The sequence below is a fragment of the Scomber japonicus genome, chromosome 18 (assembly GCF_027409825.1).
Source record: "Scomber japonicus isolate fScoJap1 chromosome 18, fScoJap1.pri, whole genome shotgun sequence".
Taxonomy (NCBI): domain Eukaryota; kingdom Metazoa; phylum Chordata; class Actinopteri; order Scombriformes; family Scombridae; genus Scomber; species Scomber japonicus.
In genome coordinates, this window is record NC_070595.1 from 1 (window position 1) to 14,535 (window position 14,535).

Below are 14,535 nucleotides of genomic sequence, written 5' to 3' on the forward strand. Positions count from 1 at the left end.
GGTCATTCTTCCCACGGGGGAGTAAAAGGGAAGCAGCACCTGTCTGCCTGTGTACTTGCCAAGGCAGTACATATGAAAAATTGGAATCGATACAGAGAAGATAGCATGGCCCCTGCGAAAGGATGACACGCAACATCGTGAAGCGTTTTCACATTTTGACCCTTGCTCCTCTGGAACACCCGAGTAGGACGTTAGTCCTGTGGCTGGAAAGCCCGGAGCTCTTTGCCGCATTTCACAAAATCTAAAAACATGACAAGAAAAAGTTGGCGCCTTGCTCTTGCTGCGCGGTGTAGGGGATGGGTGTTCACCATGTCGGGGGCTCACCGTGAAGGGGGTGACTGGGACCACTGTTGTGTTCGTCTGCTGTTGGTGAGCGGGGCGTACTTACTCGGCTTTCTCTTCATCACGTACAAGTCTTTCGCCTTTTACTAAAGACTTCCGTGGAGAGGAACACCCACGAGTTAGATCTATTTTTGGCAGGCTTTGCCGTTTGGCAGAGCCTCATTGTGTTTGTGAAAAGACAAGCGAGCGGCCTTCCTCAGTAAGACGTGTTTTGCTGCGTGTATCACACCTAGGGGGGGCCGAGCTGCTAAACAGCGGCCGTTCTCCAAGCCCGTTGAAAACGACGGCACCACGCTGAGGCTGAAGCTTGCGGGAGGTGGGCCGGGGCGGCCACGTCCAGGGGTCATCGCTTCTCGGCCTTTTGGCTAAGATCAAGTGTAGTATCTGTTCTTATCAGTTTAATATCTGATACGTCCCCTACCCGGGGACCATTATTTAAATTGCTTTTTGGAGCAGGGAGATGGAATAGGGGCTTGCTCCGTCCACTCCACGCATCGACCCGGTATTGCAGTACCTCCCGGACGGTGCACCCCCTCTCTCTCTCTCTCTCTGTTTAATATGAAAAAAAGACTTAACTGAGTAGGTAGGCCGGCCTAGCAGCACTGACGAGTTGAGATCCATCTCAAGGTTGTTCGAGCACCCTGAAAATGAGCAAATTATCTTTGTTTCCTATGAATTATTTTATACAACTTTGGCCAGGGGGATTGAGTCACAGCAGATGGCAGGTTGCCTTGTCTCAAGGAGAGCAGACATGCCCCCTGCTGGATCTTCATCAGTATCTCTAATCACCTGCGTCGAATAGGGGGGGAAAGTGCAGCGTGACACGGTGTGAGATTTGCCTTGGGGCGGCACACAAAGAGGGAGATTGTGGGGGCATAAGAGGTTTGGCATGAAGGCCATTCCACAGCGAGGCTTGTCATAAAGATGAGTCCACAGGGTGTGTCTGAGAGGCTCTCGGTTGTCCTGCTATGGGTCACACGAGGGGATTGATCGCTCTTTTCATGCTTCATGCAAGGGTGCTGCCCACTGCCCTCCGGACCGCACCGCGGCCAAGGGGTCATTCTTCCCACGGGGGAGTAAAAGGGAAGCAGCACCTGTCTGCCTGTGTACTTGCCAAGGCAGTACATATGAAAAATTGGAATCGATACAGAGAAGATTAGCATGGCCCCTGCGAAAGGATGACACGCAACATCGTGAAGCGTTTCCACATTTTGACCCTTGCTCCTCTGGAACACCCGAGTAGGACGTTAGTCCTGTGGCTGGAAAGCCCGGAGCTCTTTGCCGCATTTCACAAAATCTAAAAACATGACAAGAAAAAGTTGGCGCCTTGCTCTTGCTGCGCGGTGTAGGGGAATGGGTGTTCACCATGTCGGGGCTCACCGTGAAGGGGGTGACTGGGACCACTGTTGTGTTCGTCTGCTGTTGGTGAGCGGGGCGTACTTACTCGGCTTTCTCTTCATCACGTACAAGTCTTTCGCCTTTTACTAAAGACTTCCGTGGAGAGGAACACCCACGAGTTAGATCTATTTTTGGCAGGCTTTGCCGTTTGGCAGAGCCTCATTGTGTTTGTGAAAAGACAAGCGAGCGGCCTTCCGCAGTAAGACGTGTTTTGCTTGCGTGTATCACACCTAGGGGGGCCGAGCTGCTAAGCAGCGGCCGTTCTCCAAGCCCGTTGAAACGACGGCACCACGCTGAGGCTGAAGCTTGCGGGAGGTGGGCCGGGGCGGCCAACGTCCAGGGGTCATCGCTTCTCGGCCTTTTGGCTAAGATCAAGTGTAGTATCTGTTCTTATCAGTTTAATATCTGATACGTCCCCTACCCGGGGACCATATATTAAATTGCTTTTTGGAGCAGGGAGATGGAATAGGGGCTTGCTCCGTCCACTCCACGCATCGACCCGGTATTGCAGTACCTCCAGGAACGGTGCACCCCCTCTCTCTCTCTCTCTCCCTGTTTAATATGAAAAAAGACTTAACTGAGTAGGTAGGCCGGCCTAGCAGCACTGACGAGTTGAGATCCATCTCAAGGTTGTTCAAGCACCCCTGAAAATGAGCAAATTATCTTTGTTTCCTATGAATTATTTTATACAACTTTGGCCAGGGGATTGAGTCACAGCAGATGGCAGGTTGCCTGTCTCAAGGAGAGCAGACATGCCCCCTGCTGGATCTTCATCAGTATCTCTAATCACCTGCGTCGAATAGGGGGGAAAGTGCAGCGTGACACGGTGTGAGATTTGCACCTTGGGGCGGCACACAAAGAGGGAGATTGTGGGGGCATAAGAGGTTTGGCATGAAGGCCATTCCACAGCGAGGCTTGTCATAAAGATGAGTCCACAGGGTGTGTCTGAGAGGCTCTCGGTTGTCCTGCTATGGGTCACACGAGGGGATTGATCGCTCTTTTCATGCTTCATGCAAGGGTGCTGCCCACTGCCCTCCGGACCGCACCGCGGCCAAGGGGTCATTCTTCCCACGGGGGAGTAAAAGGGAAGCAGCACCTGTCTGCCTGTGTACTTGCCAAGGCAGTACATATGAAAAATTGGAATCGATACAGAGAAGATTAGCATGGCCCCTGCGAAAGGATGACACGCAACATCGTGAAGCGTTTCCACATTTTGACCCTTGCTCCTCTGGAACACCCGAGTAGGACGTTAGTCCTGTGGCTGGAAAGCCCGGAGCTCTTTGCCGCATTTCACAAAATCTAAAAACATGACAAGAAAAAGTTGGCGCCTTGCTCTTGCTGCGCGGTGTAGGGGAATGGGTGTTCACCATGTCGGGGCTCACCGTGAAGGGGGTGACTGGGACCACTGTTGTGTTCGTCTGCTGTTGGTGAGCGGGGCGTACTTACTCGGCTTTCTCTTCATCACGTACAAGTCTTTCGCCTTTTACTAAAGACTTCCGTGGAGAGGAACACCCACGAGTTAGATCTATTTTTGGCAGGCTTTGCCGTTTGGCAGAGCCTCATTGTGTTTGTGAAAAGACAAGCGAGCGGCCTTCCTCAGTAAGACGTGTTTTGCTGCGTGTATCACACCTAGGGGGGCCGAGCTGCTAAGCAGCGGCCGTTCTCCAAGCCCGTTGAAACGACGGCACCACGCTGAGGCTGAAGCTTGCGGGAGGTGGGCCGGGGCGGCCAACGTCCAGGGGTCATCGCTTCTCGGCCTTTTGGCTAAGATCAAGTGTAGTATCTGTTCTTATCAGTTTAATATCTGATACGTCCCCTACCCGGGGACCATATATTAAATTGCTTTTTGGAGCAGGGAGATGGAATAGGGGCTTGCTCCGTCCACTCCACGCATCGACCCGGTATTGCAGTACCTCCAGGAACGGTGCACCCCCTCTCTCTCTCTCTCTCTGTTTAATATGAAAAAAGACTTAACTGAGTAGGTAGGCCGGCCTAGCAGCACTGACGAGTTGAGATCCATCTCAAGGTTGTTCGAGCACCCCTGAAAATGAGCAAATTATCTTTGTTTCCTATGAATTATTTTATACAACTTTGGCCAGGGGGATTGAGTCACAGCAGATGGCAGGTTGCCTGTCTCAAGGAGAGCAGACATGCCCCCTGCTGGATCTTCATCAGTATCTCTAATCACCTGCGTCGAATAGGGGGGAAAGTGCAGCGTGACACGGTGTGAGATTTGCACCTTGGGGCGGCACACAAAGAGGGAGATTGTGGGGGCATAAGAGGTTTGGCATGAAGGCCATTCCACAGCGAGGCTTGTCATAAAGATGAGTCCACAGGGTGTGTCTGAGAGGCTCTCGGTTGTCCTGCTATGGGTCACACGAGGGGATTGATCGCTCTTTTCATGCTTCATGCAAGGGTGCTGCCCACTGCCCTCCGGACCGCACCGCGGCCAAGGGGTCATTCTTCCCACGGGGGAGTAAAAGGGAAGCAGCACCTGTCTGCCTGTGTACTTGCCAAGGCAGTACATATGAAAAATTGGAATCGATACAGAGAAGATTAGCATGGCCCCTGCGAAAGGATGACACGCAACATCGTGAAGCGTTTCCACATTTTGACCCTTGCTCCTCTGGAACACCCGAGTAGGACGTTAGTCCTGTGGCTGGAAAGCCCGGAGCTCTTTGCCGCATTTCACAAAATCTAAAAACATGACAAGAAAAAGTTGGCGCCTTGCTCTTGCTGCGCGGTGTAGGGGAATGGGTGTTCACCATGTCGGGGCTCACCGTGAAGGGGGTGACTGGGACCACTGTTGTGTTCGTCTGCTGTTGGTGAGCGGGGCGTACTTACTCGGCTTTCTCTTCATCACGTACAAGTCTTTCGCCTTTTACTAAAGACTTCCGTGGAGAGGAACACCCACGAGTTAGATCTATTTTTGGCAGGCTTTGCCGTTTGGCAGAGCCTCATTGTGTTTGTGAAAAGACAAGCGAGCGGCCTTCCTCAGTAAGACGTGTTTTGCTGCGTGTATCACACCTAGGGGGGCCGAGCTGCTAAACAGCGGCCGTTCTCCAAGCCCGTTGAAACGACGGCACCACGCTGAGGCTGAAGCTTGCGGGAGGTGGGCCGGGGCGGCCAACGTCCAGGGGTCATCGCTTCTCGGCCTTTTGGCTAAGATCAAGTGTAGTATCTGTTCTTATCAGTTTAATATCTGATACGTCCCCTACCCGGGGACCATATATTAAATTGCTTTTTGGAGCAGGGAGATGGAATAGGGGCTTGCTCCGTCCACTCCACGCATCGACCCGGTATTGCAGTACCTCCAGGAACGGTGCACCCCCTCTCTCTCTCTCTCTCTGTTTAATATGAAAAAAGACTTAACTGAGTAGGTAGGCCGGCCTAGCAGCACTGACGAGTTGAGATCCATCTCAAGGTTGTTCGAGCACCCCTGAAAATGAGCAAATTATCTTTGTTTCCTATGAATTATTTTATACAACTTTGGCCAGGGGGATTGAGTCACAGCAGATGGCAGGTTGCCTGTCTCAAGGAGAGCAGACATGCCCCCTGCTGGATCTTCATCAGTATCTCTAATCACCTGCGTCGAATAGGGGGGAAAGTGCAGCGTGACACGGTGTGAGATTTGCACCTTGGGGCGGCACACAAAGAGGGAGATTGTGGGGGCATAAGAGGTTTGGCATGAAGGCCATTCCACAGCGAGGCTTGTCATAAAGATGAGTCCACAGGGTGTGTCTGAGAGGCTCTCGGTTGTCCTGCTATGGGTCACACGAGGGGATTGATCGCTCTTTTCATGCTTCATGCAAGGGTGCTGCCCACTGCCCTCCGGACCGCACCGCGGCCAAGGGGTCATTCTTCCCACGGGGGAGTAAAAGGGAAGCAGCACCTGTCTGCCTGTGTACTTGCCAAGGCAGTACATATGAAAAATTGGAATCGATACAGAGAAGATTAGCATGGCCCCTGCGAAAGGATGACACGCAACATCGTGAAGCGTTTCCACATTTTGACCCTTGCTCCTCTGGAACACCCGAGTAGGACGTTAGTCCTGTGGCTGGAAAGCCCGGAGCTCTTTGCCGCATTTCACAAAATCTAAAAACATGACAAGAAAAAGTTGGCGCCTTGCTCTTGCTGCGCGGTGTAGGGGAATGGGTGTTCACCATGTCGGGGCTCACCGTGAAGGGGGTGACTGGGACCACTGTTGTGTTCGTCTGCTGTTGGTGAGCGGGGCGTACTTACTCGGCTTTCTCTTCATCACGTACAAGTCTTTCGCCTTTTACTAAAGACTTCCGTGGAGAGGAACACCCACGAGTTAGATCTATTTTTGGCAGGCTTTGCCGTTTGGCAGAGCCTCATTGTGTTTGTGAAAAGACAAGCGAGCGGCCTTCCTCAGTAAGACGTGTTTTGCTGCGTGTATCACACCTAGGGGGGCCGAGCTGCTAAGCAGCGGCCGTTCTCCAAGCCCGTTGAAACGACGGCACCACGCTGAGGCTGAAGCTTGCGGGAGGTGGGCCGGGGCGGCCAACGTCCAGGGGTCATCGCTTCTCGGCCTTTTGGCTAAGATCAAGTGTAGTATCTGTTCTTATCAGTTTAATATCTGATACGTCCCCTACCCGGGGACCATATATTAAATTGCTTTTTGGAGCAGGGAGATGGAATAGGGGCTTGCTCCGTCCACTCCACGCATCGACCCGGTATTGCAGTACCTCCAGGAACGGTGCACCCCCTCTCTCTCTCTCTCTCTGTTTAATATGAAAAAAGACTTAACTGAGTAGGTAGGCCGGCCTAGCAGCACTGACGAGTTGAGATCCATCTCAAGGTTGTTCGAGCACCCCTGAAAATGAGCAAATTATCTTTGTTTCCTATGAATTATTTTATACAACTTTGGCCAGGGGGATTGAGTCACAGCAGATGGCAGGTTGCCTGTCTCAAGGAGAGCAGACATGCCCCCTGCTGGATCTTCATCAGTATCTCTAATCACCTGCGTCGAATAGGGGGGAAAGTGCAGCGTGACACGGTGTGAGATTTGCACCTTGGGGCGGCACACAAAGAGGGAGATTGTGGGGGCATAAGAGGTTTGGCATGAAGGCCATTCCACAGCGAGGCTTGTCATAAAGATGAGTCCACAGGGTGTGTCTGAGAGGCTCTCGGTTGTCCTGCTATGGGTCACACGAGGGGATTGATCGCTCTTTTCATGCTTCATGCAAGGGTGCTGCCCACTGCCCTCCGGACCGCACCGCGGCCAAGGGGTCATTCTTCCCACGGGGGAGTAAAAGGGAAGCAGCACCTGTCTGCCTGTGTACTTGCCAAGGCAGTACATATGAAAAATTGGAATCGATACAGAGAAGATTAGCATGGCCCCTGCGAAAGGATGACACGCAACATCGTGAAGCGTTTCCACATTTTGACCCTTGCTCCTCTGGAACACCCGAGTAGGACGTTAGTCCTGTGGCTGGAAAGCCCGGAGCTCTTTGCCGCATTTCACAAAATCTAAAAACATGACAAGAAAAAGTTGGCGCCTTGCTCTTGCTGCGCGGTGTAGGGGAATGGGTGTTCACCATGTCGGGGCTCACCGTGAAGGGGGTGACTGGGACCACTGTTGTGTTCGTCTGCTGTTGGTGAGCGGGGCGTACTTACTCGGCTTTCTCTTCATCACGTACAAGTCTTTCGCCTTTTACTAAAGACTTCCGTGGAGAGGAACACCCACGAGTTAGATCTATTTTTGGCAGGCTTTGCCGTTTGGCAGAGCCTCATTGTGTTTGTGAAAAGACAAGCGAGCGGCCTTCCTCAGTAAGACGTGTTTTGCTGCGTGTATCACACCTAGGGGGGCCGAGCTGCTAAACAGCGGCCGTTCTCCAAGCCCGTTGAAACGACGGCACCACGCTGAGGCTGAAGCTTGCGGGAGGTGGGCCGGGGCGGCCAACGTCCAGGGGTCATCGCTTCTCGGCCTTTTGGCTAAGATCAAGTGTAGTATCTGTTCTTATCAGTTTAATATCTGATACGTCCCCTACCCGGGGACCATATATTAAATTGCTTTTTGGAGCAGGGAGATGGAATAGGGGCTTGCTCCGTCCACTCCACGCATCGACCCGGTATTGCAGTACCTCCAGGAACGGTGCACCCCCCCTCTCTCTCTCTCTCTGTTTAATATGAAAAAAGACTTAACTGAGTAGGTAGGCCGGCCTAGCAGCACTGACGAGTTGAGATCCATCTCAAGGTTGTTCGAGCACCCCTGAAAATGAGCAAATTATCTTTGTTTCCTATGAATTATTTTATACAACTTTGGCCAGGGGGATTGAGTCACAGCAGATGGCAGGTTGCCTGTCTCAAGGAGAGCAGACATGCCCCCTGCTGGATCTTCATCAGTATCTCTAATCACCTGCGTCGAATAGGGGGGAAAGTGCAGCGTGACACGGTGTGAGATTTGCACCTTGGGGCGGCACACAAAGAGGGAGATTGTGGGGGCATAAGAGGTTTGGCATGAAGGCCATTCCACAGCGAGGCTTGTCATAAAGATGAGTCCACAGGGTGTGTCTGAGAGGCTCTCGGTTGTCCTGCTATGGGTCACACGAGGGGATTGATCGCTCTTTTCATGCTTCATGCAAGGGTGCTGCCCACTGCCCTCCGGACCGCACCGCGGCCAAGGGGTCATTCTTCCCACGGGGGAGTAAAAGGGAAGCAGCACCTGTCTGCCTGTGTACTTGCCAAGGCAGTACATATGAAAAATTGGAATCGATACAGAGAAGATTAGCATGGCCCCTGCGAAAGGATGACACGCAACATCGTGAAGCGTTTCCACATTTTGACCCTTGCTCCTCTGGAACACCCGAGTAGGACGTTAGTCCTGTGGCTGGAAAGCCCGGAGCTCTTTGCCGCATTTCACAAAATCTAAAAACATGACAAGAAAAAGTTGGCGCCTTGCTCTTGCTGCGCGGTGTAGGGGAATGGGTGTTCACCATGTCGGGGCTCACCGTGAAGGGGGTGACTGGGACCACTGTTGTGTTCGTCTGCTGTTGGTGAGCGGGGCGTACTTACTCGGCTTTCTCTTCATCACGTACAAGTCTTTCGCCTTTTACTAAAGACTTCCGTGGAGAGGAACACCCACGAGTTAGATCTATTTTTGGCAGGCTTTGCCGTTTGGCAGAGCCTCATTGTGTTTGTGAAAAGACAAGCGAGCGGCCTTCCTCAGTAAGACGTGTTTTGCTGCGTGTATCACACCTAGGGGGGCCGAGCTGCTAAACAGCGGCCGTTCTCCAAGCCCGTTGAAACGACGGCACCACGCTGAGGCTGAAGCTTGCGGGAGGTGGGCCGGGGCGGCCAACGTCCAGGGGTCATCGCTTCTCGGCCTTTTGGCTAAGATCAAGTGTAGTATCTGTTCTTATCAGTTTAATATCTGATACGTCCCCTACCCGGGGACCATATATTAAATTGCTTTTTGGAGCAGGGAGATGGAATAGGGGCTTGCTCCGTCCACTCCACGCATCGACCCGGTATTGCAGTACCTCCAGGAACGGTGCACCCCCTCTCTCTCTCTCTCTCTGTTTAATATGAAAAAAGACTTAACTGAGTAGGTAGGCCGGCCTAGCAGCACTGACGAGTTGAGATCCATCTCAAGGTTGTTCGAGCACCCCTGAAAATGAGCAAATTATCTTTGTTTCCTATGAATTATTTTATACAACTTTGGCCAGGGGGATTGAGTCACAGCAGATGGCAGGTTGCCTGTCTCAAGGAGAGCAGACATGCCCCCTGCTGGATCTTCATCAGTATCTCTAATCACCTGCGTCGAATAGGGGGGAAAGTGCAGCGTGACACGGTGTGAGATTTGCACCTTGGGGCGGCACACAAAGAGGGAGATTGTGGGGGCATAAGAGGTTTGGCATGAAGGCCATTCCACAGCGAGGCTTGTCATAAAGATGAGTCCACAGGGTGTGTCTGAGAGGCTCTCGGTTGTCCTGCTATGGGTCACACGAGGGGATTGATCGCTCTTTTCATGCTTCATGCAAGGGTGCTGCCCACTGCCCTCCGGACCGCACCGCGGCCAAGGGGTCATTCTTCCCACGGGGGAGTAAAAGGGAAGCAGCACCTGTCTGCCTGTGTACTTGCCAAGGCAGTACATATGAAAAATTGGAATCGATACAGAGAAGATTAGCATGGCCCCTGCGAAAGGATGACACGCAACATCGTGAAGCGTTTCCACATTTTGACCCTTGCTCCTCTGGAACACCCGAGTAGGACGTTAGTCCTGTGGCTGGAAAGCCCGGAGCTCTTTGCCGCATTTCACAAAATCTAAAAACATGACAAGAAAAAGTTGGCGCCTTGCTCTTGCTGCGCGGTGTAGGGGAATGGGTGTTCACCATGTCGGGGCTCACCGTGAAGGGGGTGACTGGGACCACTGTTGTGTTCGTCTGCTGTTGGTGAGCGGGGCGTACTTACTCGGCTTTCTCTTCATCACGTACAAGTCTTTCGCCTTTTACTAAAGACTTCCGTGGAGAGGAACACCCACGAGTTAGATCTATTTTTGGCAGGCTTTGCCGTTTGGCAGAGCCTCATTGTGTTTGTGAAAAGACAAGCGAGCGGCCTTCCTCAGTAAGACGTGTTTTGCTGCGTGTATCACACCTAGGGGGGCCGAGCTGCTAAACAGCGGCCGTTCTCCAAGCCCGTTGAAACGACGGCACCACGCTGAGGCTGAAGCTTGCGGGAGGTGGGCCGGGGCGGCCAACGTCCAGGGGTCATCGCTTCTCGGCCTTTTGGCTAAGATCAAGTGTAGTATCTGTTCTTATCAGTTTAATATCTGATACGTCCCCTACCCGGGGACCATATATTAAATTGCTTTTTGGAGCAGGGAGATGGAATAGGGGCTTGCTCCGTCCACTCCACGCATCGACCCGGTATTGCAGTACCTCCAGGAACGGTGCACCCCCCCTCTCTCTCTCTCTCTGTTTAATATGAAAAAAGACTTAACTGAGTAGGTAGGCCGGCCTAGCAGCACTGACGAGTTGAGATCCATCTCAAGGTTGTTCGAGCACCCCTGAAAATGAGCAAATTATCTTTGTTTCCTATGAATTATTTTATACAACTTTGGCCAGGGGGATTGAGTCACAGCAGATGGCAGGTTGCCTGTCTCAAGGAGAGCAGACATGCCCCCTGCTGGATCTTCATCAGTATCTCTAATCACCTGCGTCGAATAGGGGGGAAAGTGCAGCGTGACACGGTGTGAGATTTGCACCTTGGGGCGGCACACAAAGAGGGAGATTGTGGGGGCATAAGAGGTTTGGCATGAAGGCCATTCCACAGCGAGGCTTGTCATAAAGATGAGTCCACAGGGTGTGTCTGAGAGGCTCTCGGTTGTCCTGCTATGGGTCACACGAGGGGATTGATCGCTCTTTTCATGCTTCATGCAAGGGTGCTGCCCACTGCCCTCCGGACCGCACCGCGGCCAAGGGGTCATTCTTCCCACGGGGGAGTAAAAGGGAAGCAGCACCTGTCTGCCTGTGTACTTGCCAAGGCAGTACATATGAAAAATTGGAATCGATACAGAGAAGATTAGCATGGCCCCTGCGAAAGGATGACACGCAACATCGTGAAGCGTTTTCACATTTTGACCCTTGCTCCTCTGGAACACCCGAGTAGGACGTTAGTCCTGTGGCTGGAAAGCCCGGAGCTCTTTGCCGCATTTCACAAAATCTAAAAACATGACAAGAAAAAGTTGGCGCCTTGCTCTTGCTGCGCGGTGTAGGGGAATGGGTGTTCACCATGTCGGGGCTCACCGTGAAGGGGGTGACTGGGACCACTGTTGTGTTCGTCTGCTGTTGGTGAGCGGGGCGTACTTACTCGGCTTTCTCTTCATCACGTACAAGTCTTTCGCCTTTTACTAAAGACTTCCGTGGAGAGGAACACCCACGAGTTAGATCTATTTTTGGCAGGCTTTGCCGTTTGGCAGAGCCTCATTGTGTTTGTGAAAAGACAAGCGAGCGGCCTTCCTCAGTAAGACGTGTTTTGCTGCGTGTATCACACCTAGGGGGGCCGAGCTGCTAAACAGCGGCCGTTCTCCAAGCCCGTTGAAACGACGGCACCACGCTGAGGCTGAAGCTTGCGGGAGGTGGGCCGGGGCGGCCAACGTCCAGGGGTCATCGCTTCTCGGCCTTTTGGCTAAGATCAAGTGTAGTATCTGTTCTTATCAGTTTAATATCTGATACGTCCCCTACCCGGGGACCATATATTAAATTGCTTTTTGGAGCAGGGAGATGGAATAGGGGCTTGCTCCGTCCACTCCACGCATCGACCCGGTATTGCAGTACCTCCCGGAACGGTGCACCCCCTCTCTCTCTCTCTCTCTGTTTAATATGAAAAAAGACTTAACTGAGTAGGTAGGCCGGCCTAGCAGCACTGACGAGTTGAGATCCATCTCAAGGTTGTTCGAGCACCCCTGAAAATGAGCAAATTATCTTTGTTTCCTATGAATTATTTTATACAACTTTGGCCAGGGGGATTGAGTCACAGCAGATGGCAGGTTGCCTGTCTCAAGGAGAGCAGACATGCCCCCTGCTGGATCTTCATCAGTATCTCTAATCACCTGCGTCGAATAGGGGGGAAAGTGCAGCGTGACACGGTGTGAGATTTGCACCTTGGGGCGGCACACAAAGAGGGAGATTGTGGGGGCATAAGAGGTTTGGCATGAAGGCCATTCCACAGCGAGGCTTGTCATAAAGATGAGTCCACAGGGTGTGTCTGAGAGGCTCTCGGTTGTCCTGCTATGGGTCACACGAGGGGATTGATCGCTCTTTTCATGCTTCATGCAAGGGTGCTGCCCACTGCCCTCCGGACCGCACCGCGGCCAAGGGGTCATTCTTCCCACGGGGGAGTAAAAGGGAAGCAGCACCTGTCTGCCTGTGTACTTGCCAAGGCAGTACATATGAAAAATTGGAATCGATACAGAGAAGATTAGCATGGCCCCTGCGAAAGGATGACACGCAACATCGTGAAGCGTTTCCACATTTTGACCCTTGCTCCTCTGGAACACCCGAGTAGGACGTTAGTCCTGTGGCTGGAAAGCCCGGAGCTCTTTGCCGCATTTCACAAAATCTAAAAACATGACAAGAAAAAGTTGGCGCCTTGCTCTTGCTGCGCGGTGTAGGGGAATGGGTGTTCACCATGTCGGGGCTCACCGTGAAGGGGGTGACTGGGACCACTGTTGTGTTCGTCTGCTGTTGGTGAGCGGGGCGTACTTACTCGGCTTTCTCTTCATCACGTACAAGTCTTTCGCCTTTTACTAAAGACTTCCGTGGAGAGGAACACCCACGAGTTAGATCTATTTTTGGCAGGCTTTGCCGTTTGGCAGAGCCTCATTGTGTTTGTGAAAAGACAAGCGAGCGGCCTTCCGCAGTAAGACGTGTTTTGCTTGCGTGTATCACACCTAGGGGGGCCGAGCTGCTAAGCAGCGGCCGTTCTCCAAGCCCGTTGAAACGACGGCACCACGCTGAGGCTGAAGCTTGCGGGAGGTGGGCCGGGGCGGCCAACGTCCAGGGGTCATCGCTTCTCGGCCTTTTGGCTAAGATCAAGTGTAGTATCTGTTCTTATCAGTTTAATATCTGATACGTCCCCTACCCGGGGACCATATATTAAATTGCTTTTTGGAGCAGGGAGATGGAATAGGGGCTTGCTCCGTCCACTCCACGCATCGACCCGGTATTGCAGTACCTCCAGGAACGGTGCACCCCCTCTCTCTCTCTCTCTCCCTGTTTAATATGAAAAAAGACTTAACTGAGTAGGTAGGCCGGCCTAGCAGCACTGACGAGTTGAGATCCATCTCAAGGTTGTTCAAGCACCCCTGAAAATGAGCAAATTATCTTTGTTTCCTATGAATTATTTTATACAACTTTGGCCAGGGGGATTGAGTCACAGCAGATGGCAGGTTGCCTGTCTCAAGGAGAGCAGACATGCCCCCTGCTGGATCTTCATCAGTATCTCTAATCACCTGCGTCGAATAGGGGGGAAAGTGCAGCGTGACACGGTGTGAGATTTGCACCTTGGGGCGGCACACAAAGAGGGAGATTGTGGGGGCATAAGAGGTTTGGCATGAAGGCCATTCCACAGCGAGGCTTGTCATAAAGATGAGTCCACAGGGTGTGTCTGAGAGGCTCTCGGTTGTCCTGCTATGGGTCACACGAGGGGATTGATCGCTCTTTTCATGCTTCATGCAAGGGTGCTGCCCACTGCCCTCCGGACCGCACCGCGGCCAAGGGGTCATTCTTCCCACGGGGGAGTAAAACGGAAGCAGCACCTGTCTGCCTGTGTACTTGCCAAGGCAGTACATATGAAAAATTGGAATCGATACAGAGAAGATTAGCATGGCCCCTGCGAAAGGATGACACGCAACATCGTGAAGCGTTTCCACATTTTGACCCTTGCTCCTCTGGAACACCCGAGTAGGACGTTAGTCCTGTGGCTGGAAAGCCTGGAGCTCTTTGCCGCATTTCACAAAATCTAAAAACATGACAAGAAAAAGTTGGCGCCTTGCTCTTGCTGCGCGGTGTAGGGGAATGGGTGTTCACCATGTCGGGGCTCACCGTGAAGGGGGTGACTGGGACCACTGTTGTGTTCGTCTGCTGTTGGTGAGCGGGGCGCACTTACTCGTCTTTCTCTTCATCACGTACAAGTCTTTCGCCTTTTACTAAAGACTTCCGTGGAGAGGAACACCCACGAGTTAGATCTATTTTTGGCAGGCTTTGCGGTTTGGCAGAGCCTCATTGTGTTTGTGAAAAGACAAGCGAGCGGCCTTCCTCAGTAAGAAGT

At 52.4% G+C, this 14,535-nt stretch overlaps 32 non-coding genes across 32 annotated transcripts; all 32 read left to right on the forward strand.

Moving 5' to 3' along the window:
- The first annotated feature begins 51 nt into the window (after nucleotides 1-51).
- Nucleotides 52-157, forward strand: LOC128379671 (U6 spliceosomal RNA). The gene has a single exon (XR_008323441.1). It is a non-coding gene; the product is annotated as a U6 spliceosomal RNA (small nuclear RNA).
- A 227-nt stretch (nucleotides 158-384) lies between these two features.
- LOC128379647 (U5 spliceosomal RNA) lies at nucleotides 385-499 on the forward strand. Its single transcript, XR_008323418.1, has one exon. It is a non-coding gene; the product is annotated as a U5 spliceosomal RNA (small nuclear RNA).
- Nucleotides 500-687: 188 nt separating this feature from the next.
- Nucleotides 688-877, forward strand: LOC128379645 (U2 spliceosomal RNA). Its single transcript, XR_008323416.1, has one exon. It is a non-coding gene; the product is annotated as a U2 spliceosomal RNA (small nuclear RNA).
- A 571-nt stretch (nucleotides 878-1,448) lies between these two features.
- LOC128379659 (U6 spliceosomal RNA) lies at nucleotides 1,449-1,555 on the forward strand. The gene has a single exon (XR_008323430.1). It is a non-coding gene; the product is annotated as a U6 spliceosomal RNA (small nuclear RNA).
- A 227-nt stretch (nucleotides 1,556-1,782) lies between these two features.
- Nucleotides 1,783-1,897, forward strand: LOC128379648 (U5 spliceosomal RNA). The gene has a single exon (XR_008323419.1). It is a non-coding gene; the product is annotated as a U5 spliceosomal RNA (small nuclear RNA).
- Nucleotides 1,898-2,085: 188 nt separating this feature from the next.
- Nucleotides 2,086-2,276, forward strand: LOC128379650 (U2 spliceosomal RNA). The gene has a single exon (XR_008323421.1). It is a non-coding gene; the product is annotated as a U2 spliceosomal RNA (small nuclear RNA).
- A 572-nt stretch (nucleotides 2,277-2,848) lies between these two features.
- LOC128379661 (U6 spliceosomal RNA) lies at nucleotides 2,849-2,955 on the forward strand. Its single transcript, XR_008323431.1, has one exon. It is a non-coding gene; the product is annotated as a U6 spliceosomal RNA (small nuclear RNA).
- A 227-nt stretch (nucleotides 2,956-3,182) lies between these two features.
- On the forward strand, nucleotides 3,183-3,297 carry LOC128379649 (U5 spliceosomal RNA). The gene has a single exon (XR_008323420.1). It is a non-coding gene; the product is annotated as a U5 spliceosomal RNA (small nuclear RNA).
- Nucleotides 3,298-3,484: 187 nt separating this feature from the next.
- Nucleotides 3,485-3,675, forward strand: LOC128379662 (U2 spliceosomal RNA). The gene has a single exon (XR_008323432.1). It is a non-coding gene; the product is annotated as a U2 spliceosomal RNA (small nuclear RNA).
- A 571-nt stretch (nucleotides 3,676-4,246) lies between these two features.
- On the forward strand, nucleotides 4,247-4,353 carry LOC128379663 (U6 spliceosomal RNA). The gene has a single exon (XR_008323433.1). It is a non-coding gene; the product is annotated as a U6 spliceosomal RNA (small nuclear RNA).
- A 227-nt stretch (nucleotides 4,354-4,580) lies between these two features.
- LOC128379651 (U5 spliceosomal RNA) lies at nucleotides 4,581-4,695 on the forward strand. Its single transcript, XR_008323422.1, has one exon. It is a non-coding gene; the product is annotated as a U5 spliceosomal RNA (small nuclear RNA).
- Nucleotides 4,696-4,882: 187 nt separating this feature from the next.
- On the forward strand, nucleotides 4,883-5,073 carry LOC128379673 (U2 spliceosomal RNA). The gene has a single exon (XR_008323443.1). It is a non-coding gene; the product is annotated as a U2 spliceosomal RNA (small nuclear RNA).
- Nucleotides 5,074-5,644: 571 nt separating this feature from the next.
- On the forward strand, nucleotides 5,645-5,751 carry LOC128379664 (U6 spliceosomal RNA). Its single transcript, XR_008323434.1, has one exon. It is a non-coding gene; the product is annotated as a U6 spliceosomal RNA (small nuclear RNA).
- A 227-nt stretch (nucleotides 5,752-5,978) lies between these two features.
- Nucleotides 5,979-6,093, forward strand: LOC128379652 (U5 spliceosomal RNA). Its single transcript, XR_008323423.1, has one exon. It is a non-coding gene; the product is annotated as a U5 spliceosomal RNA (small nuclear RNA).
- A 187-nt stretch (nucleotides 6,094-6,280) lies between these two features.
- LOC128379684 (U2 spliceosomal RNA) lies at nucleotides 6,281-6,471 on the forward strand. Its single transcript, XR_008323454.1, has one exon. It is a non-coding gene; the product is annotated as a U2 spliceosomal RNA (small nuclear RNA).
- Nucleotides 6,472-7,042: 571 nt separating this feature from the next.
- On the forward strand, nucleotides 7,043-7,149 carry LOC128379665 (U6 spliceosomal RNA). Its single transcript, XR_008323435.1, has one exon. It is a non-coding gene; the product is annotated as a U6 spliceosomal RNA (small nuclear RNA).
- A 227-nt stretch (nucleotides 7,150-7,376) lies between these two features.
- LOC128379653 (U5 spliceosomal RNA) lies at nucleotides 7,377-7,491 on the forward strand. Its single transcript, XR_008323424.1, has one exon. It is a non-coding gene; the product is annotated as a U5 spliceosomal RNA (small nuclear RNA).
- Nucleotides 7,492-7,678: 187 nt separating this feature from the next.
- On the forward strand, nucleotides 7,679-7,869 carry LOC128379641 (U2 spliceosomal RNA). The gene has a single exon (XR_008323413.1). It is a non-coding gene; the product is annotated as a U2 spliceosomal RNA (small nuclear RNA).
- A 571-nt stretch (nucleotides 7,870-8,440) lies between these two features.
- On the forward strand, nucleotides 8,441-8,547 carry LOC128379666 (U6 spliceosomal RNA). Its single transcript, XR_008323436.1, has one exon. It is a non-coding gene; the product is annotated as a U6 spliceosomal RNA (small nuclear RNA).
- Nucleotides 8,548-8,774: 227 nt separating this feature from the next.
- On the forward strand, nucleotides 8,775-8,889 carry LOC128379654 (U5 spliceosomal RNA). The gene has a single exon (XR_008323425.1). It is a non-coding gene; the product is annotated as a U5 spliceosomal RNA (small nuclear RNA).
- A 187-nt stretch (nucleotides 8,890-9,076) lies between these two features.
- LOC128379639 (U2 spliceosomal RNA) lies at nucleotides 9,077-9,267 on the forward strand. Its single transcript, XR_008323411.1, has one exon. It is a non-coding gene; the product is annotated as a U2 spliceosomal RNA (small nuclear RNA).
- A 571-nt stretch (nucleotides 9,268-9,838) lies between these two features.
- Nucleotides 9,839-9,945, forward strand: LOC128379667 (U6 spliceosomal RNA). The gene has a single exon (XR_008323437.1). It is a non-coding gene; the product is annotated as a U6 spliceosomal RNA (small nuclear RNA).
- A 227-nt stretch (nucleotides 9,946-10,172) lies between these two features.
- On the forward strand, nucleotides 10,173-10,287 carry LOC128379655 (U5 spliceosomal RNA). The gene has a single exon (XR_008323426.1). It is a non-coding gene; the product is annotated as a U5 spliceosomal RNA (small nuclear RNA).
- A 187-nt stretch (nucleotides 10,288-10,474) lies between these two features.
- LOC128379642 (U2 spliceosomal RNA) lies at nucleotides 10,475-10,665 on the forward strand. The gene has a single exon (XR_008323414.1). It is a non-coding gene; the product is annotated as a U2 spliceosomal RNA (small nuclear RNA).
- Nucleotides 10,666-11,236: 571 nt separating this feature from the next.
- On the forward strand, nucleotides 11,237-11,343 carry LOC128379670 (U6 spliceosomal RNA). Its single transcript, XR_008323440.1, has one exon. It is a non-coding gene; the product is annotated as a U6 spliceosomal RNA (small nuclear RNA).
- Nucleotides 11,344-11,570: 227 nt separating this feature from the next.
- On the forward strand, nucleotides 11,571-11,685 carry LOC128379656 (U5 spliceosomal RNA). Its single transcript, XR_008323427.1, has one exon. It is a non-coding gene; the product is annotated as a U5 spliceosomal RNA (small nuclear RNA).
- Nucleotides 11,686-11,872: 187 nt separating this feature from the next.
- Nucleotides 11,873-12,063, forward strand: LOC128379643 (U2 spliceosomal RNA). Its single transcript, XR_008323415.1, has one exon. It is a non-coding gene; the product is annotated as a U2 spliceosomal RNA (small nuclear RNA).
- Nucleotides 12,064-12,634: 571 nt separating this feature from the next.
- LOC128379668 (U6 spliceosomal RNA) lies at nucleotides 12,635-12,741 on the forward strand. Its single transcript, XR_008323438.1, has one exon. It is a non-coding gene; the product is annotated as a U6 spliceosomal RNA (small nuclear RNA).
- A 227-nt stretch (nucleotides 12,742-12,968) lies between these two features.
- Nucleotides 12,969-13,083, forward strand: LOC128379657 (U5 spliceosomal RNA). The gene has a single exon (XR_008323428.1). It is a non-coding gene; the product is annotated as a U5 spliceosomal RNA (small nuclear RNA).
- A 188-nt stretch (nucleotides 13,084-13,271) lies between these two features.
- LOC128379640 (U2 spliceosomal RNA) lies at nucleotides 13,272-13,462 on the forward strand. Its single transcript, XR_008323412.1, has one exon. It is a non-coding gene; the product is annotated as a U2 spliceosomal RNA (small nuclear RNA).
- A 573-nt stretch (nucleotides 13,463-14,035) lies between these two features.
- On the forward strand, nucleotides 14,036-14,142 carry LOC128379669 (U6 spliceosomal RNA). The gene has a single exon (XR_008323439.1). It is a non-coding gene; the product is annotated as a U6 spliceosomal RNA (small nuclear RNA).
- Nucleotides 14,143-14,369: 227 nt separating this feature from the next.
- On the forward strand, nucleotides 14,370-14,485 carry LOC128379658 (U5 spliceosomal RNA). The gene has a single exon (XR_008323429.1). It is a non-coding gene; the product is annotated as a U5 spliceosomal RNA (small nuclear RNA).
- Nucleotides 14,486-14,535: the final 50 nt, after the last annotated feature.